Source organism: Spodoptera frugiperda, chromosome 23, assembly GCF_023101765.2.
Source record: "Spodoptera frugiperda isolate SF20-4 chromosome 23, AGI-APGP_CSIRO_Sfru_2.0, whole genome shotgun sequence".
Classification (NCBI taxonomy): domain Eukaryota; kingdom Metazoa; phylum Arthropoda; class Insecta; order Lepidoptera; family Noctuidae; genus Spodoptera; species Spodoptera frugiperda.
In genome coordinates this window covers 5018101-5034028 of record NC_064234.1, presented here as the reverse complement: position 1 = coordinate 5034028, position 15928 = coordinate 5018101, and the positions used below count along the sequence as shown (strand labels likewise).

General features: G+C 35.6%; 1 protein-coding gene across 1 annotated transcript in view; it reads right to left on the bottom strand.

The window, feature by feature from the left end:
- Positions 1 to 15928, bottom strand: part of LOC118267067 (ecdysone receptor) — a 261409-nt gene that overhangs the window by 243192 nt on the left and 2289 nt on the right. The window contains exon 2 of the mRNA XM_035580825.2: positions 4567 to 4756. The gene's annotated coding sequence lies outside the window, so the exon portion shown is untranslated. The remainder of the gene's footprint in view (positions 1 to 4566; positions 4757 to 15928) is intronic.

Genomic DNA, 15928 nt, shown 5'->3' with positions numbered 1-15928 from the left:
CAAAAACAATATTTCTAATGCTTTTTTTTATTTTTTATGTATTTGCTCTAGTTCTTTGGATTTAAATAGGTTTCTTAATTTTCCTTTGTAAAACTTCTAAAAATAAATGTCAGTCAGAAATTCGAAAAGACTGCAATTTAGGTACTTCACACCACACATACAACCAACCAATTATTTGTTGTAAATAAATATATCAACGCCGAACAAAATCTGGCCTGGAAAAGCCTACCCACCCAAAACATAAATGTGAAAGGCTGCCAAGTTCGATAATATTGGAATGCTTCGCCTATAAAAGAAGTGAGATCTAAATAAGTACCAAGTTCCATAAACAGACCTCAGTTAAAAATGATATAACTTGGCAAGTTTTAATAAAAAATTATATACTTGACTCATTGCGTTTAGTAGGTTTATAACAAAGTGTGTGAAAACTTGTACATAGAAAGTAAAACAAACTTGGCAAGTATAATTTTCTATTAAAACTTGCCAAGTTATATCATTTTTAACTGAGGTCTGTTTATGGAACTTGGTACTTATTTAGATCTCACTTCTTTTATAGGCGAAGCATTCCAATATTATCGAACTTGGCAGCCTTTCACATTTATGTTTTGGGTGGGATTTCATTTATTTTTGTAAGGTTTATTTTATTTTTTTCTTATTTTACTTTACTTTGACTAAATACAAACCTTCGTAACGAATTTTAGGTCGGTACGACCATTGGAAGATATAGATATTTTTTTTGTTTCAGTTCCTTAGGGTTATGAATTTACACCTTCATTATTTTTAAAACCGACTCACACTTGGTCATTTTCAGATTTTTTCCTTTACCTTGACCTAAAGACCTACCTCCATGCCAAATTTCAAGTCAATACGACCATTGGAAGTGGTCTAGGTTTTTGATGAGTGAGTGAGTCAGTCAGTCAGTGAGTGTATAGTAAAAATAGCGATTTTCTGACGTCAATATCTCAAGACCTACAATAGGTACATTAATGAAATTTTGTATTTTAGATAAGTAAGTAGATCTCGACAGATACTAGAAATTTCATATGCGTAGATAAAATAGATTTTGAGTTATAGGTGGGTCAAACTTGGCCCGAAATGGTTCGTGTAATATAACCCACGGCCGGTGTGTCGGTTTTTTTGCTCGAACTTGGCGGACACACTGCCGTGTGTCTAGATTTTTTAACCGAGTGAAACCTTCAAATGACGCCTAGTCTTTTGGAGAGAAAGATTAGGGAGTGTGAGAATTTCACCTCACTAAAATCACCCCGTTGGCCACCCTCAGTACCTGTAAGGGGCACCTGCCCCTAGTACTTTCACCCTTTTTTATAGTTCGTAACAAGGTATTCCAATTATAGACCCACCAATCAGATCATGACTATTTGTTTATGATCTGTCAACGGGCTGAGCTAACAAACCTTTGTTCTCCTGTCAGATTGTCCCTTGTTTGCATGTACCATTGTCTCTTGACAGTTTGATGAGGATCACCAAACGATCCATTGGCGGTAACGTGGGCAGACAATGATATTTAATTAGCTAAAATCCTTAGCTTTATACCTGAATCAATGTTTATTTTTATTAACGCATTTGTTATTAGGTTTTTTGTTGCATCTTAATCAGTTCGGGTGTATTGATTTGTGCGATGTCATTTTTGTATTATTACGATTTTGTTATTGGGTTTCTGCACTTAGTATGATGATTAATGTGTTAAGATTCATTTTAATGTTGATGATGATGATAGAGGGGATAAAAGTTTCATTGGCTCGATTTAATTTCAAAAATATGAATAAGACGATTCTATAAACTTACCTAAAAATCACGATTTACTAACGTAAATTAATGGAGAAAATCGAGAAAGCTCTATTAGTTTCGAGGCCCTCTGTGACTCGGGTTATTATGGTCTGGAATAAGACATAGGATTTTTATCCCAAGAAAACGTGGGTAGAGCTGCTGGCAGGAGCTAGTGACAAAATAAGTATAATAAGTATAGTTGCAAAAATAATATGCAAACGCTCTAAATCTTGCAAAAAGTCAACCAAGGCCCCAACTTTTTCACATACATAAATCAATAAACTTTGAAATGCCTTTGTAATCAGTTACAAAATCGCATAAAACTGTAGTAACAATTAGCAGATGTCTGTAATTTAATTATCATTGATATAAGAATGAAGTTAGTCAGTGGAAAGACTGTTGCTTTGAGCTCGTTCCATTTAAACATTTAGCAAGTTATTTTAGGGCGCGTAAGTGATATGGTGTCCCAAAAATTGTGCTAGAAGAACAGAATTAAAACTACAACTTTCCATTACTTTTCAATTTAGCAATAATAGCACATCAAGTTACTACTAGCTTTCGGAGCTGCTTAACGGGTTTATCGGGGCTCCGATTCGATAAACAGGAGTAGGAACGGGTTGGTTTTTAGTCAGAAAGAGTCTGACACTCCCTTTCGTTTCTAAGTCATTAAATGATTTTCCCCCTCAAAACAAGAGTTACCACCAGCTATGGATTTATTTTTTATAGAGTTTTAATTATCTACATTACTAAAACTAAGAAGGTTAAAAATGTACAGAAACAAACTACAGATTACTTCAATTCCAGCAATGATCAGAAAAGACGTTTGCACACACTAAAAGCGGTATTTTTTGTTCTGGCTCTTTGATCTCTTTCAGATTGACAGATCAGCAGTTTTACTACCCATATGTCCGGAATAACTCTTTTATGGTAACCGAATTACCACTGAATAAAATCAAGATCGTAAACTGAAGAACCATAAACCATTTAAAAGTAGGATCCATACATCTCAATTCTAAGGTTTTTTGAAATCGTACTAACTTTACATAATAGTACATGGAACTATCTACAGTTTGAAATATATAGTCTTTGTAGGAACCTATGACATTTTAAATTGCATGTGTTATAATATACGATTATCATCGCTGAACGGTGCCATTTTATGGGTCCATCCTGTCACCACAGACTTTAAATGAGATACTAATAATAAATTCTCATAATATTCATGTTTTTATTCGATTCCCATCAAATTATAATGTTGACGTGGCCATAAATTTTGATTGAGGACATAAAATATAAACCAATAACAAATCGAATAGGTTTCTTTACATAGAGGTAATTCATTATTCCATTCGTTTCGTTTATTTTTTTATTGGATGGCAAAAAGGCTAGTACTCCGGATGGGAAAGGTTTATGTCATCGATTAAAATGCCACAGATTATGTTCAGTTAGAATACAAGCGAGTTATTACATCGTATTTTTTCATCTAGACGACAGTTAAACCGAACAGATTTTATTTATTTAGTTTAATTTTAATATCTTCTGATTAGATAAAAATATATTAAGTATGGTAGTGGCGTTTTAACATTTTCTGATCAGTTTACTGATTTTTTTAAATGGGTCTGGTTTCGATCATTCTCGGTGTCGGTTTCCAGATCAGGGAATGATATTTTGAGGATTTCCTGTTCGCAAAATGCTCGATACTTAATAATAATTTTCAAAAGTATTACAGAGATCCGCTGGAAGCAGATGCAACTCTGATACTGTCTACGATCCTCAGACAAGAGGGAATGATCAGAGAAAGCGAGAGAAAGCGAGAGAGATCTATTACAGATCCATTTTAAACGTACATATAGCACCTACTTTCAAGTACTAACGTCGAACACACACAAAAATAAAACATAAACGAATAATCACACACGAGTATAGGCCAGGTTTGTAGTTCAACAGACCCTTAGCGCGGTCAATATGCAAATAATCTTTTTTTCCTTCGTGTAAATCTACAAAATCGTGCCTCAACCGCTTAGATAATGGATATAGATAAACGGATACGTGAGCAAGCCGCTAATTAATCACACTGCATCCAATGCTCAGCTATTTCCTTAATTAAAATACTAGTTAATGTAGGTACACGACAACCGCAGGTCAACATACCCCTTTACTACCCAAAATAGAATTTTCAACCTTACACTTCAGTTATAGAGTCGACAATCTATTGCAGAAAAGTGACAAAGTGTATTAAGTTGATGTGGTGTCCGTCCCTATTGAAAAACTAATTTGCTAATTTGTTTATGAGACATTAAAAAATCAAGTTGAAATTAATGTTTTGGGAAATTATTTTAAGGGAAACATGTTTTTAATTTATTAAGGCAATTAATTTGGGTGTTATGTAGTGTGAACTGATATAGCTACATGTTAGGAAGGATGTTAAAAGTATTAAATGCGTGAACATTAGTAATTAATTTATCTAAATGTGGTGTGGTCATTTTGTCTTTTAGAAGTGAAATAGAGTAGTACATATTACTTAATACAGGATTTGAATCTGTAACCTAAAAAAACTGCACATTCTAATAATAAGAATTCACGCGACTGTTCGCCATGTACCCCTAATATTTTTTTGCATATCAAACTCTGCAGACAATTCCAGAGCTTATTATAAGCTAAAAGGAGGAGCAAATAAAAACCACTTTCCAGAAGTCGAAACTCTTCAGCGGATATGCATCAAAGTAAGTGCAATTTGAAACTTTATGTACTAGAAAATAGGGTTATGGATATAGGTACCTGTCTGTCACCGGGGTGAACCCGGTGTTCCTCTTGGCAGCCGTTATGTTCTCCACTTTTCACTCTTCACTGAACAGCGGCCGTAAATCTAAACTTACACTTTTAGAATTGACTGAACAATATTTGCAACTACAACATAACTTATATTAATATTTCGATACACCCGGTTTGAAAGCGTTGATATTTAGACCTGAAACAAAAAGAAGACCATGTTAATACCTATTAAAAGTACCAGTCTAGTCACGATTCAATTTAGAAATGATAAAAATACAATATCAGGCGGACCACACAATAAAAATAAAATAAGTAAACACAATGTCGTGCGCGATATTCTGCGGTCCGTTTTAATCAAGGCGAATGCATGTGGTGCCTATTTAGATGCCGCTCCACGAAATATATTGAAAGTGATGACTGCCACGAAACAATGGGTTCGACCGCGAATTCATATTCCCCGACAATAGCGAATAAGTCTTTCGGAGTCGAAACGGTCAACAGATCCGAACGAATAATCTCTACCCTTGCCCTTGAGTACGAAATGCACGGTCATTATGAACTGCGAGCGCGGGTATCGAATGCAATCTCCGGAGAGCTGCAGTTTAGCTAAACCCGACCTTAATTCTAAGTTATTTGGCTCGTAAATCGTTTGTGAGGATGTCATGGACCTGCATTTGGCCGTCAAGTGGATATACCGATGCAATGAGTTAGCTAGACTGTCTGAATGTCAAACCAATGATCGGCAACGTCTGCTGCACCGACGCAATAAAAATATAATTTATTTGCGTCCGACTTAATAAGATAATGGCGCGAACAGATATTTGGAATGAATAGCAACTGGAGTTGTTACAGCTTTGTTCCAATTCGGAACATTTGGGAAACGGCCAAAAAAAGTTAAGTGCGGATTCCAATTCAATTGTTTGTTTCCAGTGTTTTGGCGTATGTATCAAAAATGTTGCTTCACGCTTACGTTACCATTGATACACAGGTTAAGTCTGGTTTCATTTTCTTTTATTCTATTTATTTTTAAAGCACCTATAAAGCTACGTGTCTGACAAAAACAGACTCACACAAACGAACAAAATTTATTCTTCCTAGATGTTAGGTAATAAATAAACATTTTGGACAACCGCAACGAATGAAATATATCAACATTCCATAAAAACGATGTAGCTAAAATGCCATGTCCATTCCAAATTAGAGCGTCGCCTTTTTTAATAGTGCTTAATAATTATTTATTGATTTATCTAAAGCAATAAATATTTTATTCAAAAAGGTGTTTGAATGAATAACGATAATGGGACGCAAAGGAACCGAGGCCTTTTAGTAAGTTAGAGCCTGTTTTTTTATGGAATAGGGGGCAAACAAGGAGACAAATCATCTGATGGTAAGCGAACAGCACCACCCATAGACACACGCAAGACCAGAAAGAGTCACAGGTGCGTTACCGGCTTTTTAAAAATAATAAGGTATTTTCTTGAAGTTTTGAAGGTCGTATTGGTTGTACCGTCAACTACAGCTAATTCCAGTTTTTACATAAGAAGGTTTGCCATAATCTTGAGGTTTGACAGGCGGGTTGAAGAGCGTTAGTTTAGTAGAGATCCCAGCTACTTGGGCTCTGCCAAATGTGTAGGTAATCCCTTAATCGACTCCTATGACCCACGGAAAGTGCAAAAATGATGATGTTTGTTCTGCCCTCACCACTCGTCACTGGAAATAAGCAGTGATCTGTTGCCATGGCACAAAGGTAAGAGTTATATTAATTTTGAAGTAATAGAAATATATGTCTAAAAAAGACATTAATGTATAAATATATCTTTATCTTACACGTGATATGTCATGCAAAGAAAGAAGGGAACTAATGCTAAGTGCTAGTAGGTACCATCAATCACAAAAACTTTAACTTTCACGACGTATCCGAATATGATCGATGAATTTTTATACATATAAGAGGAAGTTTAATACGAAAAAGTGCTTCTTCTTCATAGAAACTTGTGTGTACTAAAAGTATTATACCTAATACTTATTTTTATTTTATATGATACTTTTGGCACAAGCAACACAAAGACAAAAAATTTATGCCAGGTTTTTTTAGGGGGAAAAAGCATCCGATGACTTCTCCCGACTTGGGAGAGGCGAGAGAGAGTGTCAGACTCTTACTGACTATAAACCACCTCGTTCCTACTCGTACTCTTGGAGCTGGAGCCCCGGTAAGCCATTAAGTAGTTCGTTCTGATCATCCGCCGTAACGATGGCTGATGATAAACTACGTAAGCGTCTGTTTGTGATAAACTAAAAAGCTACATAACGGATTTTAATGTAATTATCACCAGATAATGATTCTGAATCAAGAATCAGATCTTAGTACCTAAATCTTGCTTAATAATTATTTCGTGAAGATTTGAGGAAAGAGAATGAAGAATGCGTTGTATGGAACCATGAAAGAGTGTCTGTAGTTAATATTCTTAGGCCCATTCGAGGGATATTATAGATACTTATATAGACTCCTACGAAGGTAGAATTGACGTACATAAAAGTTAGAATCGATCATTAAAATTGGAGTTCAAAATCCTCAACATAGACAAAATCCAATGACCTATCGATGGCCTGTTATTATCCACATATTCGATATGAATATTAAATGTGTAAGACAAAGTCAAACTTAATTACATATGAGGAAAGTCTAAAATAAAAACATAAAAATCCATACTTTGTTACGCACCGCCCCGCGATCACGCACTACGATACCATAGATACTTCAAACGATGTCATGGAGATTCTATCGAAGGGAACATAATACATATCAGTATTGTCATGTTACGGTTTACTAATAATTCATTCAGAAACTTCAATGGAGTTTGTATTCGTGTTTTTACTCGAATTTGTGTACGCCGCGTCGTGCTGAAGGTCGTCACTTGGAGCATGGATCTAGTGAGGCATTGAACTATGAAATATAACCGGAAGACGGGGCCGATGACTGATGGACTTTAATTCGAGAGTAGTAGGGTTGTAAATGACTACTACAAATTATCCTGTTGTACAATTGATAGGCAGCTGAACATTTATGTCAAAACAGTTGTTTAAGACCCTACAGAGGATATTTTTATTACATTTTAAATAAGTATTTGCTTTATTTTTATGAATTAATAACCTGATTAGATATGGACACAAAAACTCAATACATACGCAAATTTCAACCCAAGTTCAATTACTTCTTTAGGTCAATAACAAGGTGTTTCGCTTGGCAACAGTTAGCAGCAACCCTATTGGCAATTTTGTTTGTGCCAAAGCTGAAATGAATTTGAATATGTAAGTCATGATGTCAACGTTCCACGTAATGTGTATCGAATCGGTAATAAAATACAATTGAATGAATGGCAGGTATTCAAATATCGACCTATTAAAGAACTTCCTTTATTTCTTCTTTCCTCAACTCGTGCAAGAAAGAACGTGTATGTGATTCGTCGTAAATTATGCGTTTCGGGTTGTTCAGGACCAATAAAATTTGTTTTCTTTTTTTTTCTTAGCTCATGCGATTTTGCAGTGTCGGTACAGTAGTGGATTCCCGAATTCGTGATCTCGAATCGAAAAGAGACGTAGTCCAGATTTCCGACCGGATCGGGGCAAAAACCCCGCTATCCGAATATTTTCGGAACGTTGACCGCAAGTATCTTTTATTTTTATTTAGTTTGAATTTATGTACGGTGCAGAAAAAATGGTGGCTCCTACGTTGTGCATGTTTTCGCAGAAGTATGCCAGGTACAATGCAAAGGCCAGGCATTTCTCGCAGAAAGTGTTAAAAGCGCATTTTTCCACAAACACATTACGAATGTAAAGAATTTGTCGTCACTTGTGGCTTGTGACCAGCTTGTAGGAAAATGACCTATGGAAAAACTTCACTGTCTAGTGTGCGTACTATGCGTATGTGCAGTTGTGCAGGTCTGCACGTACGACTGCCTTTGTCGGTAACTTGGATAATTGGCTAGGAAGAACTGGCTTCTACTGCTTAATGATTTGATAGATGCGTGTGGTTGGTTTCTGATTCTGACTGTGAATTTCTAAAAATAAACGTTCTTACATAATTAAACATTCAAAAATATTGAATGTTACATGAATACGGATAAGCAGAAAAAGAGTAAAGCAAATTCATAATTAATTTGGAAGATTAATTTTGACTTTCAATTTCTTTAGAAACATGCGCACACGCGCATTTTTTACAAACCAGCTTATACATTTAGGTATGAGATTGCAAGCGGCGTGCATTAGGTCAGTCAGCTACATTTTTGGTGAGCTCCGGTCTCCAGGCAAGTAGGTCGTACGAGCGCAATTATTTTTTGGCCAGGTCGAATATAAGTCAAATGTACAATTACAAAGCAGAATCACGTTTTGGTTGTTGTTGCGCAGCCTCAGTTGACGCAAGCCCACATTGTTTTAGTATCAATACACCCAAAACGTAACCTTGACGGTGTTAGAGGACATCGTGAATGATTTTTTTGGCTTTGAAACTTTTTGTAGGATACATATTGTCTCACAATGGAGCTCACTTTGAAAGGAATACATTAGGTTAGCGGTCAATGGCTTCGCACGAAACGAGCCTTCGCTTATTTAGGTACCTACAAATTGGATGCTGATACCCGCAATGCCTCAATACTAATGGGCTGAGGATCCAAGACAAAACCTTTACGGGCATAGGAACTTGTTCATGTGAACATCCGTGCGGTCAGTAAATTACATGTAGGCCCCATCTCATTGGTGGAATTTAATTTACAAACGGACCGCCGTAATTGTGTGCAGATTAATGTGAAGATCGCGCCTCCTAAATCAAATAACAATGGCGAACAAGATAATTAGTGATAATTTAATACGAAAATGGGGACGATGTCTTCGTGAGCTGGAAATAGGTGTTATTATTAAAAAAATATACTAAATCGAAAACAATGCTGCTGAAACACGGGTACTTAATTTAGAAAAACGATTTAATAGATGTTTATTGTTGCAAAACAGTTAAACAGTAATCGAGAAAACTAGGTTTTCGAATTGCAACGTCACTGTTCATAAACAGGGCTGTTAATTCATACTTAAAGCCTAGTCTAGGCAGGTAAAGCATTATTAGGTATTCAACACAGAAACTCTAGAGTAACATGTAAGTCTAAAATTGTTCGAAATTATAGAATCGATCGAAACGAGACCGCGTTCGGCGCTCTGATTGGTTGGTTCATTGGAGCCGGCCAATGAGAACGCCGAACGTGGTCTCGTTTCGATTTCGTTAAACGTTAAACAAACTCGTACTAAGCTCTCTAAACAGTTTGCGATTTTGCTTGTCCCTTGTTCAACAAGGGACTAAAAACATAACTAGTTAAAAGTAGATTCAGCATAGGAAATGAGAAGTGTCTTGTTATGTCACAAATCATAAATAATATATTACGACCTAACCAAATGTATTTTCTAGCTTTCACAGTCCAACCAATAACTACCGACGTTTTAACTTGTTCTTCCAATGATCATACAAAGGATCCCATGACAAACGAATGGCTTTCCGTTATCACATGAGCCAAATTAACTGCGTATCGAATATCGACACTTTCTCCTGCGACCTTGGCGTGCATTGACCGCAGAATCCAATCAAGTTATTCACTGGAGATTGATACCGACCTTAGGAGCCTTATTGGAAGATATTTGTCACTGTAATTAATCTTAGCTTCCTGGAATTTATTGGGTAAGGGTCGTTTGCATCAAAATTGTTGTGGGTGTGAATGTAAATTGGTTCTAACATTGGGTAATTAGCTTTAAAACACTTCCGCTCTTAGACATTTCTAGGAAGGTTTGGAAAACAAACAAGTGATGAGCCACAGATTGAGAGAGAAGTTATCATTCCACACGAATGGGCTAACTCGATCAGAGTGATACCACAGCCTCATGGGAAACCGACGTTAGCAACACTTGCGTTGTGTTTTGCCATATAAGTGACATTGCTGCGGACAATCCTCAGAAGGACTGGAACCAACAAGTGATTGGTTTACTACTCCCTACCACATAAAAAATTGTGATTTATGACTATCCTAAACTTAGTGTAAAGTTTATTCACAATCTAGAACACATACAAATTAAGTTAAATAAGGAGAACGTAGCGCCCTCTATGATAATAAACTAATAATAAATATCGAAAAGTGGATACGGTAAATTTGGTACTTCTCTCAGGAGAATTACTGGCGTAACATTAGTTATATATGTATGTACTAGTTTTATGTAACGTGTACTTGTAAGTTGTTAGCTTCTACACAATACATAAACCTTTAAACCGACTTCAATACTTAGTACATGTAATTTTCCTCAACGTGACAACAGAATTTCTATGGAAATACAGGAACAGAGACAGAAAACTTAGTTTTCAATAGCTATAAAACCTTGAACCTTGGCTTTGTGTTCTTTCCTTTGAAAGTCCACAACAATTATTCACAAAGCAAACGATATTTGTTAGCTATTATTTAGGGGCTTCCTATTCGAACAGAAAATAACCTTTAGTGATTAGGTACAATTTTAGCAATGGCGGCTCCAACGACCTTGTCTTACGATTTGCTTGGCATATCCTGCGATTTTGCTCGTTTATTATAATACTCCTTAGATTACACAGACAATCAGATAGATTGTTTTCATTGTGCTGCTACGTGGCATGACTGAACTGACAATTCTTCGATCTTATGTCAAACACACTTTTAGATTCTATGCTACCAATTAATTTTCCTGGCTGGGAATACATTTTTCACCGATAAAACCCATACTTCTTTGCATTTTTTAAGGGGAAAAATAACCAATGACTTCTCGCGCTTTGGGTGCGACACGCGACAACACTCCCATGTCAGACTTTTACTGACTAAAACCCACTCCGTTCCTTCTCCTGTTTTAAGTTGAGCCCCGGTAACCTGTTATGTTGTCCGCATCTCCGGAGCCCAAATTGTTCCTGACCTACAAATAGAAAAAACTACAATCCCTTACCAGACAGTAGCGCCGACCAAGGAGGTAATGTTCTCAATCCTCATACAATTATAGCCTGTCAGCCTGTCATAATAAAACCCTTATTGCCAAAAGGCTCCCAAAAGGATTGCAAGCTCCTTTCCCCAATTTCTCGCTAGACTTAGCCCTCAGGGCTTACTATGAGTTATTTAAATGTGCCCGTCAAAAGGGCTAGAAAGGGAATGGATTTCAGTCTGTCTGAGATTAATTCGCGCAAATCTTTTTGTCTGAATTTACATAAGCGTTGCGTTGTACGGAATAAATTCTTGCTTTTAAACAAATTGGCCTTTGTTAGATACAAATATATATCTTACAGTGAGTCATGTATTGTTTTTGTTTTTAGTGTTAAATATGTTCTTTGTTATATTTGAAACATCTGTGGATAGCTAATTTAATATAAATAGAAATGTGTTGTTGCTAAGAGCGAAACAAGAGAACTGTTGAATCAATTTACCGATTCTTAAATTTCAATTTCTCATTGACCTTCGTCGAATTTCGAGAAAAGTCTACAAATCATTGTTTTTTCTCTTCAACATAAAAAAGTATAAGTAGGTATCCATCTTTACGTAACAATCCATTGAGTATAACTTAAAAAAGTGGTCTTTTGACCTTAACAGTTGTGGATTTTATTAATGGACGTACTTTCCAATACTTGGTATATGAGTATAGCCGCCATAACTATTTTAAATATTGTGACAGTTTTCAAGGCAAACTTCTTAACCATTTGTTCGAAAAAATTATCATATTTATTGTCAATATATAAATATTTTAACCTGTTATTTTGTTGCTATGTATGTTTGGACTATGTACGTTGATCGAGTGGACTGTTGTAAATGGGGTCTAAAGTTTGGTGCCTAGTCCAGGAAAATTATTCAGTAAGTATTAAGTTTACCACGGCCTCACAGAAAACGGGCGTGAAACAACGCTTGCGTTGTGTTTCGTTGTGTGAGTAGGATTACCGGAGGCCCAATTCCCCCTCCTACTTCCTAATCATCCCAATCCCCGATTTCACAACAACCCTCAAATTCCTAACCCCCAAAAGGCCGGCAACGCACTTGTAACGCCTCTGGTGTTTCAGGTGTCCATGGACGGCGGCGCATACCATCAGGTGATCCGTACGCCAGTGTACCGGCTTATAAAAAAACAATTAAGTTCTTAATTTGAACTCTCTAAGACAGAGAGAAAAGCTGACAATTAAAATATAATATACAGTACAATAGCTATCACACTAATATTATAAATGTGAAAGTTTATTTGATTGGATGTTTGTCCGTCAATCACGCTGAAACTACTGAACAGACTTTAATGAAATTTGGTATACAGACAGAGTATGAGCTGATTTGGGTGATAGGATACTTATTATCCAAGGGAACGTGGGCGAAGCCGCTGGCAGACGCTAGTGTAAAATATTATAATGTAGTTTTTACTTCGAATTAGTTAAAATGTATATTGTATGTATAATATACGTTCCTACAGAATTCTTGTTACACGCCTACTTTTCATATAACCAAAACTACATATGGAACATTCTAGAAAGTTCGATGTAAAACTTCCAAATAACGTTAAATTACTATTTAATAACGAAATTCAATTAAGTTATAAAATTAATTTCGTGGTTACACACAAATGGGAACATTTTCCGCTTTATATTTGTGTAAGGAATTAATTTATGAGAGATTTTAATATGTACTACATAGTTAAATCAACCGGAACCCTAAATAACTCGTTGATATAATAATAACTTTATGTTCCATGAATTTCAGAGTTCAAAATCCACTGGTAATAAATGGAAAATTCGAGAGTGAGCTCTATTGATTTTACTGACGAAAATAATTCTGATGAAATAATTAAACTGATTGATTAAATAAAATAAAATTAGTGTCGTAAGTATCAAAACCTATTTTCGGTAAAGCCGTAATACTTTTACCAATTTGTTTATAGTACTAATTTTATCTGTCGACATATTTAGATACTAGCTTACTAGCTTCCGCGAGCAGCTTTGACCACGTTCTTGTGGGATAAAATGTAGTTAAGTTTTGAGTCCTCGTGAAATAGGGAATGAGCATTAGCCTATTGCCAGGCATTATTTCAGACTCCATGCTATTACTGTATTTGGATCCCACATCGGGTAAAATATTATTGATGTCTTTTCGAAAAATCTGTACTTTCAGTAAACAATAGTATCTACGAGCTTCTATCAGCGACTTTGCTCTCGTTTTCGTAGGATAAAAAGTACCCTATGTGTTATTCCAGACCATAATCTGCCCCTATTCCAAATTGTGTACAAGACTAGATGCTAGTAAAGGCTAGATGCCATTAACTCTTTTGACGTAATTGTGTGACAAATATATACACAAAATTACAAATTTTCGCATTTATAATATTAGTAAGTGGATTTAAAAAGTACCTACGTATAATTTGCGATAAGGGTAATACATTATACATACATTTCTTTACTTTTATTTATGTGTTTTCAATCAATTTATTTTGTTCCGGCTACACAAAAAGTAGTCAACAATAAAACATCTAAGTAGGCTGCAGATGTTATCTTTAAGAAAGTAAATGACAAACACACATACTTACAACTACTTAGTACATAAAAGTAACAAAAGCTTTGGAGAAAGTCTAGATTTAGTCACGCTGCGCTGTCCATTGAAACCTAATTTATTTTTATAGTTTGTTATTGATTTTTTGTAACTAGCTCTTTGGTCTACGTAAGTGCTGTGTATGAACCTCATGGTTTTGATTTTTTGGAGATTCTAATTGAATTCGACTGTTCTTAATCTTAGATCATGAAGAATTTTAGTATGTGTTTGATGTATGAACCCTATACAATTTGATATTTAAGTACCTACCTAATTGCCTAAGCACTTAGGAGTGTTAAACTTTAAGTAAACAGAAGTAAGGAATTTTAGTACAATTACGACATAAAATCAGGTATTACGATGAAATATTAAATTAATCCCATGACCAAAGACAAAAAGCGGTATGTACTTAAAGCATACATATCTCTACCAAACACCTCCAGGAAACCACAACCCTGATATTGCACGTTAACTCAAGCTAACCAGCTACCGTACGAAAATGGAACAAAATGACCATAAATACATCGGTTCAGCAATTCATTACTTAAAGTTAAACAAGCAAATTGACTGTATTTGTTAAACGTGGCGTTAAACAAGGGCATTGTGCTCGAGGCTCCAGCTATGACGTGCCTGCTCGAAATAGCATATGCTGCATCGAGCGATGACGTCACTGCCCAACAGCTTTCATTAGTGTAAGTACAGAAAGTTTGTCACTATTAAAAATGAGTTTGTATTGACCAGTCTCTACTGGTGGAAAAATTATATGTTTTTCAATTTCCTCAACATGTTTACGGCCTTTTGGGGGTTAGAAATTTAAGGGTTGTTGGGGAATCGGGTATTAGGCAGATTGGTAAGGGAACTTTTTGGGCCTCCGGTAACCTCACACACACAACGAAATACGTTGTTTCACGTCGGTTTTCTGTAAGGCTGTGAAGAAAAATAAAATCTTAATCCTCTTTGTTCTACGAATACCAAAGGCCCATTTATTTTATTCATTCTAGTTAAGTTTATTTTCTTCATTTAATTTACGTAAGTTAAACATTTTTTGAGCATAATTTCTAAATAATATTAGTTCAGAAACAAATTAAAGGACCGCCCTAATACCTTTTTTCAAAAGACCACACCACATATAGGTATACCTATAATAACAATAATAAGACCCACCAAACGGCTATACGCTTCACAGAAACTTTCACACACTAAATAGGTTCTTTCAATGGACTAGTTCCAATTATTGGCGTAGGTAACTAGATAGCAATCTATTCATAAAGAAAACTATTCAGAGAGCCTATTACGAGTTATTTTTTACGTTAACGCAATCAAACCGTTATCGCGTTTAGCCCTCTGATTGGTCGGTTAATTGGAAGTGGCCAATCAGAGCGCCGAACGACATAAACGTGTCGATTGCGTTAATGTAAAACAAAACTCGTACTGGGCCCTCAGTCCACAATAAAATACTCGTTATGTCTGTAGCCATTTGTAGATCATTTCACACTGAAATGAAACCGGTTTATAAATACGAACATCGGAAATGAAAGGGTTATTATATTTAAATAGAAAGCAATAAAATAAGGGAAGAAAGTACCCTATTGTATAAAAACATTTAAAAGCTAATTGGACAGAAAGTTTTAAAAAAGAATAGATAGAAAATAATAATGGTTCTATAGTTAGATTAAACCATTACTAAATGGTTGAGCGGTACGGTAGAGTCTTGCCAAGTCGAGTAAAATATGATTAAATTAATATATTGGTAATATGTTGGTGTAGGCATT